The 14,181-nt window shown below is 41.6% G+C and overlaps 1 protein-coding gene across 2 annotated transcripts in view; it reads right to left on the reverse strand.

Moving 5' to 3' along the window:
* PTPRG (protein tyrosine phosphatase receptor type G) overlaps positions 1 to 14,181 on the reverse strand; it is a 781,718-nt gene that overhangs the window by 591,316 nt on the left and 176,221 nt on the right. The window lies entirely within an intron of this gene.

The following is a 14,181-nucleotide window of genomic DNA, read 5'->3' on the forward strand; positions in this document are numbered from 1 at the left end:
TTTATCCCAGAAAGTACCAAAGGTAGACAATTTTCCATGAAGAAGGTACTCAGTTGTTCCAGTGTTCCTTTCAATCTTTGGCCATGCTGTTTTTGCCATAGGCAGAGCTTTATGGCCCACTTCCTAGTTGTTCCTTCAGAATAATAAAAATGCCGTGTGTTTACCTCAGCTCCCTCAAATTCACCTCTCTTTCTTTTAGACCCATGAACTGCCCATCATCCCAAAGGGAGGTCTGGAAGTCAAAATACACACACACACCAAGAAATGGAAAACCAATATCCTACCCCGATGTCTATTCCTGTGCATTTGGGCAGTGTTTGTAATATTTAAAAAAATGTACCAGTATGTTATAGCATGAGAAGTCCCAGGCCAATTATCCTTGCTTTGTTCATTGGTTCTTATTTGCTCTTTAGTCATGTGGTATGTCAGATGTCCTTTAAACTAAGGCACTGTTACTTATTCCTGAACATGTGTTTGTTTACATATGTTACCCAGCTTTTCCTGTCCAGATAGACAAAGCAAAGCGGGTAACACCTACATAACAAAAGTATTAAAGGTAAAGGTGTCCCCAACCAGTCGTGTCCGACTCTAGGGTGCGGTGCTCATCCCCGTTTCTAAGCCAAAGAGCCAGCGCTGTCCGAAGACACTTCCGTGGTCATGTGGCGGGCATGACTGAACACCGAGGTGCACAGAACGCTGTTACCTTTCCCGCCGAGGCGGTACCTATTTATCTACTTGCAATTTCTTGCTTTCGAACTGCTAGGTTGGCAGAAGCTAGGACTGAAGACGGGAGCTCACTCCGTCATGCAGCACTCGGATCTCGAACTGCTGTCCTGCCGACCTTCCAGTCTGCAGTTCAGCGTCTTAACCACTAAGCCACCGCAGCCCTCTAACAAAAGTATTACAGCTCCTTAAAAGAAAATGGAGATTCTTTTTTCCAAGATTATTCTGAGTCTACAGTGTTCTAAAAACAACAACACAGACTTTGGTTGTTTGCTGAGAATCTTTCTCTTGGACATTTCCCCCTTACTGCTGAAATTTCATTTTAAAAATCTAATCTTCATACAGATATCAATTCAGACAACATTTATATAGAGGACTGTTTCGCATGCCAACCTTCAGTGACAAATCACACAGAATCAAGCCTGTTTACACCACCCCATTCTCTTTCCCTGGCAACCACTATAGACAGAAATAGCTGGAGAGCCCTTCCAAGCATCGAGTCTCCCGTTACCCCTTATTTTGCCTAGCACTGAAGCAATGGCCCAGTGCTGCTGATCACTGTCCTCAGCGGAAACAGATAACTTTATGGACCCACAGTTCCTCGCTGCCCAGGATTCTTGACTGCTCCCACTGATGTGCACTGAGTGACTGGAGAACAGCTTATTAGAAATATCTGATTGCTCTCCCACACCCTCAGCTGCTGAACTGCATTAAGAGCAGCTTTTACAATGTACTCCCCCAAAAGCTCTACATTAACAGTTATTCCACCATGTCAGCAATTGTAGTCATAGCCCAGGGCGTATTCTGTGGCCATAAACTGAAGGGAGAGCCTGTGCCTTGTGACACTCACTCTCATGGAAAATGTTTGTAAATCACTGATATAAATTATGTCTGGGGGGAAAAAAAGAGAACACCCCTCCATCATTTTAATATAATAATTATCAGTCCATTAGGTGCTGGCCTGTTGGTTCTTATGAAACTTACTGTCTTTCTAAAAAATAGACTTCATTAGAAAGGAGGAAGGCCCTGCCTGAGGACGTACCCAAAAATATGCTGAAAAGAAAGAAGTGACAGAAGACAGGCAGCTGCTAAAATCATCTCATCGAGCTGAATTCCAAATCAAAATATGTCCAGCATCCGTCCCCTGATATTTCTGGTATCCTTCATCATAATGTGTGAAACACTGGATGAAAAAATCTAGCCCCATTTGCTGCAAAGAGAAGAATAACTGATTTAAAAAGTTATCCAAGATGTCTGAAACCCCCCTCGTGGAAATCGGGAGCAAGGAGAAGGGTGGGCAAAAGGAAAATGCATCTGTTTTAATAATGTCAAAATAGAGTAAGGGTGCAATCCTTACAGAGAGAAAAAGTCCTGCAACTCCCAGAATTCCCCAGCCAGTATGGCTGGTTAGGGAATTCTGGGAGTTGTAGGACTTTTTTTCTGTCTAAACATGCATAGGATTGTGCTCTTACTCCCTTTCCCCTGACTTTGGTCTTCACAACTGATTTTCTTTCTTTATGGTTATCATCCCAAATATTACATTAGAGGGCATCGTTAAGAAAGTGATGGGGATTAATGGCCCCATAAGACAGTCTTTTGTACCCACAGCCTAGGATTTTGCCCGTGGACAAAACTGAAATGTGAATCAGCACGCATTAAAACATGAGATACAAATGTGGAAGTGGCATTCTTTAGACTAAAATTACCATCTTGAAAAGGACGGCACTGTGTGTCCTTGACTGACCAACCACTTTTTAAAATCAATATTCTTTTTTTTCCAGAATAATAGCTTTTAATATGATGTTTTATTCTTTTATCTTATCTTTTATTGTTCACTACTCCAGAATCTCTCTAGATGTAGAGTGGTATATAAATATTGTAAATAAATAAATAAATAAATAAATAAAATACATAATTATGTGTACATGATGATAGACTTCAGGAAAGCCTTTTCACAGCAATCGTTTTCAGTCTAGCATTTCCTGCAAGACAGCACAAGAAGTGCACACAAGAACTGTGAATGGCAGACACACATTCAGAGACATACTGTGACCAACATTCGGGGAATACCAACCAACTGTGGTATGTTTTAGGCACAGGTTAGAGGCTCATCTCTTTTCCTAAGCCTTCCCTGAATGACTGTGCTGCCCGTTTAGTACTTTTAAATGTTTTAAACATTTTAACTGATGAGCTTTTGTATTTATTACGATGTATCTTAATTTCTGATTTTGTAAACCACTTAGAGATATTTTTAATAAGATGCATTGCTTAAATAAATTATAAATAACACTTCAGATAGCCTTGGCCACAGCTCCCCAGTGTATGTCTATTATGTATTTAGGAATGCGTATTTGCCTTTTAGACTTCATATGTGCACTAAAGAAAGCACCAGTGTAATTCCAGCATAGCCATGGCAAACACCACCTCCACATGAAGTGTGAACCAGCCCTTCCATCTCACAAGGAAGCACCCTCTAGGGAATACCTCTGAACTCACCTGTATGATATCACAGTTGCATCGGAGCATGATGTTTCAAAGGAAAGCCACTGTTGCCAAAGTGCAAAGATATAGTAAGTCATAGTTTATTACGGTCACAAGACCAGCAAAGTAAAGTAGCAGTATAAATACAATAATATAAAAGGGATAAGAATTAGTTAAAATGCAAATAAATAAGAATTGCGCCTAACCCCTCAAAATAGTAAAATATTTAACAAATTAAAACAACATCAAACAATTGACATCATCCCACACCGACAAACACTTGCAGCAGTGCAGACTCGAGCCACCTTAGGTGTTACCTGAGAATTCTGGTCAGCCAGCAGGTAATCTGTATAGAACACATCAGATCCCCCAGGTATTCTTTGTAAAATTGGAGTAATAAAAGTATGCTGAAAATCATGACAAAAGGAACAACGCAGCAGTACCTGGCCCACAGTCTCCACCATGCCAGCTTCACAGGGGCATAGGCGCTCAGAGTGTAAGGTACCATTATATCTACCCTCCGAAAGTGCAGAAGGAAACACATTGAACTTGGCCAGCATGAATGCTCTCCTATATTTTGGGATGGTTAGAGCAGTTAAATAGGTTGCAGGTAAGAAAGCCCGCCCCCATCTCTGAATTTGGAATATGGAGTAGCTACTCTTATATGAGCTTGTAACTTGTAATCCCTAACACGCTGGCATATGTCGCCTTTGGCTTCTGTGTGGCCCAGGGTGAAGATGGCATTTTGCGAGAAACCCAAATTATGAAGTTTCTCGTTCATAGCCCTTTTCCACTTTGACTGAAATGCATCAGTCAAAGTCAGAGGGGCCAAACCTTGAGGAGCAAATATCAGTTTTAACCAAAAATTTAACTTATACATCCAAACTCAGGATTCAACCAAGATTTGGCCTGTCTCTAGACGCAGGAGCACACTGGGCACACAACTCAGAAGGCCAAGGGTACTTCTCAGAAATTTTGTTTGAGTGGATTCCATAGCGGCAATGTTCCTGTAAACACACAGCTGTGTACCATATAACATTTGTGTTAACACCTTGGCAGAAAAAACTGTTACGGCTGATGGTATGTGCTGGCCTCCTTTGGCGTAAAAAAAAGAGATGAGCAATTTAACACTCCTCTGAGCATTTGCAATGGCGTTAGAGATTTGAGTTCTCCAAGAGCCAGATCACTGGAAAATTACTCCCAAATATTTGTAGGGTTTAACCTGCTCAAGTGGATGCCCATTTATCTGTCAGTGATGTTTAGTCCATTTTCGAGTAAAGACTAAGACTTTAGATTTGGCATAGTTAATCACCAATTTCTCAGCTTTGCAATAAATGTGCAAGGTTCTTAATAACTGTGTCAAGCCAATGCATGTCAAAGAGAGAAGTACCGCATCATCTACATATAATAAGATAGACAAAGGTCTATTTGCCAATTTAGTAGGGTGGGAGTTTGTCTCAGAAAGCCTATTGACCAGGGAATTGATGTAAATGTTGAACAAAGTAGGGGCAAAAAAAACAGCCCTGTTTGACACCAATATATGTTGGAATTGGTCTGGTCATATGGCCTATGCAGGTGCATCTTACCTGCAGCCAAGTTTTATCATAGAGACTACAAATAAGAGTCAACAGTCACCTATCAATGTTAGCAGCCTCAAGTTTTTGCCATAACCTGTCCCTCAGCATTAGATCAAAAGCAGACTTAAGGTCAATAAAGGCTGTGTAAAGTGCCCCCCTCCCCAGGAACAGAAGAATATTTTTCGACCAGGCGTTGTAACACAAGCCCCTGGTCAGCTGTGGAGCGTCCTGGTCTGAAACCTCCCTGTTCATCTTTCAAAAGGTTTTCCTCCTCCACCCAGCTTGGAAGTTTCTCGAGGAGGTGACTGGCATATAGCTTACTGACAATATTCAGCAGGCTGACTGGCCTGTAATTAGCGGGGTCCAATCTTTTCCCCTTTTTAGATAATGGAATGATGGTAGCGAGGCCCCAATCCTCTGGTATATACGCTGACCGATCGAAACAGGTAAATAAGACTGCTAGGACCAGGGCCCACCACTCCATGTTGGCCTTAAGCAACTCAGGTGGAATGTTGTCACTCCTGGGTGCTTTGCTCAATTTAAGCTTAGAAATAAGCCTGCTAATTTCAGAAGTGGAGACAGGAGGCCAGTCAGGTAAATTATTCATTTCAGTTTGTAACAGCGGAGCTGCAGATTGTCTTTTAAGTGCAAAGATATAGACCTATCAGTATCACTGGCCAATATCTCAAACTCTTAAGAGTTAAAACATTAGGTGAAGAGAATAACTTTTTAATCTCTCCCCACCACCAAAAAAACCCAAACCCATACAGAAAAAGAAATTCTTGACATCCATATAAATGCTGATTCTTTCTTTAAATATTGCTGAATCCTGAGCTACCCATGTGGCAATGAGTTCCACAACTTACACATACACTGTTGTGGGGATTGGACACAGATTCACAGTTACCTCAATTGGTCTTGCTTTTCCTCCCTGTCTAAAAATAATCTTCTCTCATTATTGCTGCTTCTGTATTTATTTATTTGTTTGTTTGTTTGTTTCTATACTGCACAATTGCTGAAGCTCTCTGTGGGGTTCACAAAATTAAATCCTAAAATACAACATGATAAACACATAATATAAAATCTGAACACAAAAAATTAAAACAACTTAAAATAGCTAAAAATAATTGATAATAAAATATCAGGACCTGATGAGACAAGTTACCTTAAAAGCCCCATCATATACCTTCAAATTCCTGGGAGTCTTAACCTGATGAAAAGATGACAATGTTGGTGCCCAGGAGGCTGTGAGTGGGAAGAGAATTCCACAATTGGAGGGTTATGGCCGAGAAGGCACTCTCTCTTGTTGCCATCCTCCAAATTTCCCCCAGAGGAAGTACTCGGAGGAGAGCCTCAGGTGTTGTTCATAATGTACAGATAGGTTCATACTGGGAGAGGTGCTCTATCAGGTATTGTGGTCTTGAGCTGTGTAAGGCTTTATATGTCAAGAGCAGCACCTTGGAATCATAGAACCATAGAATAGTAGTGTTGTAAGAGGCCTATAAGACCATCGAGTCCAACCCCCTGCTCAATGCAGGAATCCAAGTCAAAGAATCCCTGCGAGGGAGGCCAAGTTCACTCCTTCTCTGCTGTCCTTCCACCAGCAGGCAAATACCTTTGTATTCAAGTTGACCTTTGATGTATAAATGGGTCTGTTAGGTTGGATGCTGTTTTTACTTTACTACTGTCACATTTTTAATTGTATTTTAATGTATTTGTTTTATTTATGATTGTAAGCTGCCTTGAGTGAGAAAGGCAGGGTTCAAATCCAATCAATCAATCAATCAATCAATCAATCAATAAAAACTTAGGAACGTGACTTATACCCAGTCAGACTGTTGGTCCATCTAATTCAGTATTGTCTACCCTGACTGGAAGCAGTTCTTCAAGGTTTAAGACAGGGGTATTATCTAGCCCTACCTGGAAATGCCAGGGTTTGAACCTGGGACCTTTTACATCTATATATGTGCTCTGGTCCCCTGGTGCATACTCAGGTGGTAGTTGCACAGGGTTTGCACTGAAGTACAGCAGAGAGCAGGTCACCAAGCTTCATCCTAGAATCCTAGGATCATAGGGTTGGAAGGGGCCTATAAAACCTTCAAGTCCAACCCCCTGCTCAGTGCAGGAATCCAAGTCAGAGCATCCCTGACAGATGGCTGTCCAGCCTCGTCTTGAATGCCTCCAGTGTGAGAGAGCCCACCACCTCCCTAGGTCATTGGTTCCATTGCCATATTGCTCTAACAGTCAGGAAGTTTTTTCTGAAGTTCAGCTGGAATCTGGCTTCCTGTAACTTGAGCCCTTTATTCCCTGTCCTGCGGTCTGGGATGATAGAGAAGAGATCCTGGCCTTCCTCTCTGGGACAACCTTTCAAGTACTTGAAGAGCACTATTTTATCTCCCCTCAGTCTTCTCTTCTCAAGGCTAAACATGCCCAGTTCTTTCAGTCTCTCTTCACAGGGCTTTGTTTCCAGTTCCCCGATCATTTTCACTGCCCTCCTCTGAACCCTCTCCAATCTTCTGCATCCTTCCTTCAATTGGGCTCATGTCAGAGGGTAGTCTGAAAGCACCTGGGATAATTCCTCTCTAAGGGTAGGCAGTGCGTGGACAATATTTGGATGAAAGCTTGTCTGAAAATCCTATACAACCACTCTAAGCTCCCAAGGGGAGGAGGTGGGGAGGTGAGGGTTAGGACCCAAATATCAAAATCAATAAAATAAATTTGTTGCCTCATTCACAGATGCAGATATCAGCAGCTGCCCGACAGCTCAGCCGGAAACAATTTTTTCTGCTGGGAACCACAGTTCACTTTGCTTCAGTACACCCCTCCCCTTCCCCATATGGCACTACTGAGTGGCTTTGATGTGGCTGTCCACTGTGCTATCTGGATAGCCTCCAATGGGACTTCTGACAACTGTTAGAAATGTTTCAATTGGAATGAAGTTACCGATTACGCTATTCTAATGCTATCATTATTGCAAAGCAATCACCAGAAAAAAGAGGGGAGGCGGAAAGTGGTCATTTCAGGCTGCTGCTCTTACCTGACACCTCAGCAACAACATGACAATATATCCTCTCGGTTCCTTGGGAAAAACTGATAAACTGATCTCTCTCCTGCTTTACTCCTTTTTTTTTTTTTTAAATCAACAACAAAAAGAGTTCCAATTCAATAACACGAATCAGGTGGAATTCCATTTTAATGAAAATAGAGAAATCACTTCCAATTCTGTGTGAAACAAACAGAGATTGGACTTCCCCCCTCTGCCTTGTAGAATTTGGAGATTAGTCCATAGACCAAAGAATGGCATGGAGGGGGAAACCACCAAAGACAACAGATGGCATAACAGATAATCCATCAGCCATATACATGTACCTAACGGAATAGTGGGCACAAGGCCAGCCCTCCCATGATGTAGGGTGAGGCACCCACATCAGGCAGCAGAGCTGCAAAGTGCCCTGCTCCCCCCTGCCCCCGCAGGAGTGCCTGCCTCCACTACCTCCAGCAGTGCTCTGGAGAGACCTGCCAGCCGCTATCCTGCCATAGCATTTGCCACAGCGAGAGAGTGGCTACCGGGCCTCTCTAGAGCAGCCACCGGGCCTCTCTAGAGCAGCCGTCCACCCTTTATTTTCCTCGTCACATGGAGAGCCACACAGCCAGAAGAAGCGTCTGTAAGGATCTCGCAAGAGCAGGCAGTAAAGGTAATGGGTGTGTGGGACAAAGGAAACAGGTGGGGAGTACAATGTGATGGCAACGCATATTCTCTCCCTCCTCAGGAGCTGGGGCTGAGTGGGAAAGTGTTTTGCATTGGGCCTGAGTAGGCAAGAGTGCTCTCTTTTTTCTGGAATCAGGTATATGTCTGTTAGGAGGGATGGGAAACCTTTACTCAAGTAAAAACAAGAGATTAAACTTTGCTAGAGGAGGAGAACTGTCACACACAAAGAAAAGCTCAATAATATGCATCACCAGTTAGCAATAAAATATCCAGAAATGCAAACTACTTAAAAGAGTTTTGAAATATGTGACTAAATGCTTTCTTAAAGCCTTTTTTCACTACAAAAGAATGAAATTAATCTTCCAAACACGGTTTCAGTAATAAAAACTAAATAAATATGCCATTCATCACTTATGGTTCCATTTCCATTCTGGTAAGACAAAAAGGTAGGAACAGACCATCCGTTTCAACTGTTTATTAACTTAAAATCTCAGCTCTTGCTTCATCATATTATTTTAGAAAAGTTAAATATATTTAAGATATAATGTAGATTTATCATGACAATGGGCACAATTCCAGAGTAGAGTGAAGTTAATTTAAATCTTGTTGATTTCAATAAAATATGAGCATAGCATGTTCAACCGTGAGCTGGATTGTCCCCAATATTTTTAGCCCTGCTAACTACAGTACCAGATTTAAATGGAAGCGATGCAATTGACAAATGATATGGAAGTGTATGTTGTTATATGATCAGATTCACAAGACAGAGAAAGACATAGCTCCCTTGGGTTGGGGTGCTAGGAATTAATGGGTAAAGAAGGTAGAATGGGGGCAAGAGCATAGCAGGATGGTGTTGATGGAAGTGTATGATGGTTGGTGAAGCTAAACCACTGGGATAGGATATTAAACAGGGGAAGGCAACCTGCATCCCTCAGCCTGATTTCAAACACCCTCTGCAAGCATTCAGTTTGCACCTGATCTATTCTTTCCCCAGCATCCCACTGGGTGAGGAAGAAGTGGATGTGGGAGAAAGATACATGGGTGTCAGAAAGAGAGACGAAAAGGGGTCTGGCAGAAAGAGAAAGAGAAGGGGGCTACAGAAAGTGAGACAGCGGAAGGGAGGGAGAGAGAGAGAAGGGGGTACCACCCACTTCTGGCTTCAGTTCTATCCACTGCTGGCATGAGAGCCCCAGCAGAGTACCCCCAAGGGAATGCAGCCCTCAACAGAAAAATGTCATGATGGTGAAGACTGAGAGAGGAGGTATATTATTTTTATAAGGAATATTAGAAATATCGAGAATAAATATATTTCTATGGGTCATGAGACTCATGTGGTGGAAGAGTGGCTAGGCTTCTGTGACAGTATAACTGAGGAATGTCTCATTAGTTATGCAAAGCTTTTATATTGAGAATGTTACGTATCATTTTGTACTGCAAAGGTAGAACGTAAGATCTTTATTTGCTTTTCCCTGAAAAAGGAAGCAATTTTTCTTCTTTTAGAGTACCAATTTGAGTGTGTGTGTGAGAGAGAGAGAGAGAGAGAGAGAGAGAGAGACGGAGTCTGAACTGCTCCCCAAATTAAGTCTTTTTCTCAGCACTATGGTTTCTTAGGACTCCCAAGCAACATGGGTCACAAACAGACCTGACTCAGCTCTATCGATATGCAGTACCGACTACTCCCTCCATCTTGCACAATACAATCCCTATTTCAACAACAGGCATGCACTGAAAGTAAATGGGGAACACTATAACCACTGTTTAATTGTGCTGGTTGAGTAGTATGGGTTGGTAAACCCAAGTGTATTAAAGGGGTAATTAATCCAGCTTTCATCATCTTGTTTGTGTATGTGCGCCACACTGAAGGGTGGTGGTTAGCACTGTTTGGATGTTTGATTCAGGAGCCAGAACGTCTTGAGCCAAGTATGCAGGGAGGAAGGCAAAAGTGTGGGGAGCAAGACAGAATCAACTTCATTTCATCCTTGGCATGCTCACTAGTGCTCTTTTATTAGTTTAAACTGGAGGTGAAACCCAGCAACATATAATTGTGGCATGCTAGATGGTCATACCACAATTACTATTTCTTGTGTTTGGGGAATGAGGAGGAGAAGGGGAGAATGAGGAGGAGAAGGGAGGATAGAAAGATGGGTAAAATTTTGTCTGTGGGTCCCATTTTGCAGATTGCAGTTCAAGATAGATCCCAGGTCTGGACAGGTTGAAGACCTCTGATCTAAGGTGCCAGCAGCCTCTTCAATATAACTAAAGAGGGATAATGTCTGATGAACATAGCATCCTATAACCTAGCTCACTGAACTGAGTCTATTCCTTCATCTGTAGAACAGCTGTGTGTGTGTACTCCTTTAAGAGCACTGTTGAAACTTCCTCTCCATCTTAGAGTGAATTTTGTTTGCTGCTTTTGCTTACAAATGTCATAGAATAACATCTGCATCAATAACTAGCAAATGTGTACACATGTACATTAACTTTGTACTTAAAATAACAAATGACAAAAATATTTTTCTTTGCTTAATGTTGTTTAAGCAAAAATAAAAAGCAATATTTTTCTTTGCCCCTTCTCAAGTAAATGTTTAGAGTTGAGCACCTCTGCTCTAAATTATCAGACTAACTAAGGAATGGGTGAACAACTTAGATGGCAACTCCATAGTAAACAGTTTGGGCAGAGGGAGATTAGGGTTCAATGTTGTAACTTGCACAAGCTTTTTATCTGCCTTAAGAAGAGATAATTGTATCATTTTAGAAATACCTTAAACTACATGTTTATTTATACCTTGTACCGACTGCAATTGATACAAAATGCAGCCACCAAAATGCTGGTAGGAGCAAGGCAGCACATTACACCACTCCTACACCAATTACATCAAGTAGCAATTCGTTTTCAGGCTCAATTGATAGTGCTCGTATTAACATTTAAAGCCCTAGACAGCCGAAGACCAGGCTATCTTAAGGACCACTTTTCACCCATGTGAGCCTAGCAAAGCCTTAATATTGGCATCAGAGGCCCTGCTCTCTGGCCAGTATTTAACAGATATTTGATTAGTGGGTACCAGAGGCAGGGCTTTTTTGGTGGCGATTCTACAGCTGTGCAATTCTCTCCCTTGGAAGAACAAAGAAGCTGCCTCTTCCATTTTTAGATGGGGATTGAAATGGTTTTTTAAATTATTATTTTGGAAGGCATTTGATAATTGTTGTTTTAGAGGCCATCTGTTTTATGCTGCTCTTTTCATGCTGTATATTTTATTTGCAAATGTTTATATTCTATATTTTTACTGTGATTTTAATTGTTGGCATTTTTATTTTTGTAATCTCCTTTTAAGAAGCAAGATATAAAGAACAAGGAAAGTTAAAATATAGTTATGTAAAATTATCTCAGAGTTAATAATACAGAGCTGGATCTCGAAATACAGCTGAAAATATAAGACACTATCATATTTATCAATTTTCTTTTTAGAATACTGCATGAAATGCTTTTTTAAAAGCTAAAACCACAGGAAGGCAAGTTTACCCTTCAGTTAACATAAATGATTACAATCTCCTCTAAAACTAAATATCCAAACATGTAATATGTGTAACAATTTTCTCAAGAATTAATGAACTACTGACATTAATTACATCATCTCCGGGCAGAACAATCCTATGGTTTCTCAGACAGTGTCTGAGGAGCCATATGATGGTGCAGATTACTTACACACACACACACACACACACACACACAGGCTGTAGATACAGCTATGACCTCAGGGGCACGAATCTGAGTGCAAAATTTTCCATTCCCCCACCCCACACCCAACAAGGAAAGCATCACAGCAGCTTCTCTTTTGGGGATGCAACAGCGAACTTGGAAGAGGTTGGGGAGGTTGAAAGGTGGACAGGGAGGGGAGGGAGGAGTAGAGCTCTGGTTCTGTTTGATCCAAGAGCCTCTCCATCATGATCACCATCGTCGCCCACTTCCTCGTAAAGCTAGAGAGGCTGAATTTTATCTAAACCGACGAACGGGAGGCTGTAAAAGCCTCTGTCATCCTCCAGTCCTATCTGGGTCTTGCTGGCAGGGCTTTGGATAAAGGTTAAAAGATCAGAGCCCTTAGGATTGCACTCTTAATGAGACAATTCTTGGATCCTGGTAACCACAGTTTCCTGATTTGGACTAAAGAAAAACCGCCGTTAATTAACCCAAGGAGTCTTCAATCATGGCACACAATCATAACACTCATGCATATCCTGGGATTATGTTATGTCCAAACTGGGTCATTACATCCTTTAATTAAAAACACACACAAAACAATTGTTACAGGCTCTCCTCTAGGAAAAATGAAGCATACACTACCCACATTACCATGTTCATGATGGTCAAAAGCTTCTCAAAGTCATCCTAGATTTCTGACCCAACTTTACAGTTCTCCTGACAAGATGGAAAAAGCAAACACTTCCATATTAAAGAAATTCTGCTTTCTGCATGCCAGAACACCATATTTTGACATTACACAAAAGGATGTAGTTCCTTGCCAGATCTTTGCAACCTCCCTCAATCTCTCACCACATCCCCACTTTGACCATTTAATATAGAGTTTAACCGCCTGTGTGACCATGTCACTTCCACGTTACTACTGCCCATATCCAGTGACTGCTGAACAAGGTTCCAAAATGAGATAAATAGTAAGAAAACAGTGAATCTTTTGGGTCTTGGATGAATTAAGAATGTAAGAAAATGTATGGAAAGAGCCTGTACTTGTCCTAGTGGTTTCAAACCCAAAGTAACACGTTACTGTGGAATAGGGCTGAAAGCATATTTGTTGTAGGCAAAGAGATAACAATGTTATGACCATTGTCAGGATAATGGAGGAAAATGAGTTGCATAACAGGGGCTTGTGCAATAAAAAGCTACGGATGAGGATCTCAGTGCTGGATATCTACTAGGAACTAAGAATATTCTTATTGACATTAATAAAATATACTCTCTTATAGAATATAATGCTTTTCATTATAAACCAGCGGACAAAAAGCAGCGAAAGGCAAAAGCTCTTGAAGAGCACAAACAATCATGATGCACTAAACTGATGCATAATGAAAGACAAGTGTCAAAACACTTCAGTAAAAGTTTTGCACTGATGTGAGCATCAGCAGCAGTTGGGGGCAGGGGAGAAGACTGAGAAGTAGCAAAAAAGGCTGTCCCTGGTTAGCATTTCAGTAATATTACTCATTCAAACACAATGGCCAGACTTGAAAGGAGAGACATGAGAGCATGGGAGAGAACTTCACATGCTGGCAGAGCTTCACTTGCCATTTGCTACTTCTCAAGCTAACAGCTTATCTCTTTGGCAATGGAAACTGCTGCTGCAAAAACAACAACAACCCACAGCAAGCAAGCCGGGCTGGCCCAGACATTTTGCTGCCTGTGGTAGAGCAGCAAATGGTGCACACATACCCACACACACCCAGACAAGATGTATAGTACCCAAGGCCAGCTGAGTTATTTTGATAACCGTGGCAGAAAATCCCACAGCCACTTTACTCCCAATAACAACAAATACAATAACAATGAATTAAATAACTAACAGCATTCTGCCCTTTCAGGAAATCCAAAAGCAGATGCCTGAGGCAGCTGCCTCACTCTGACTAATGGTAGGGTCGGCACTGCAACTGAAGCTGTCTGCCTGTGTGATTCTTTCCTGAGTGAGC

This window comes from Heloderma suspectum, chromosome 2 (assembly GCF_057233095.1).
Source record: "Heloderma suspectum isolate Gila_16-S chromosome 2, 16-S_ref, whole genome shotgun sequence".
NCBI lineage: Eukaryota > Metazoa > Chordata > Lepidosauria > Squamata > Helodermatidae > Heloderma > Heloderma suspectum.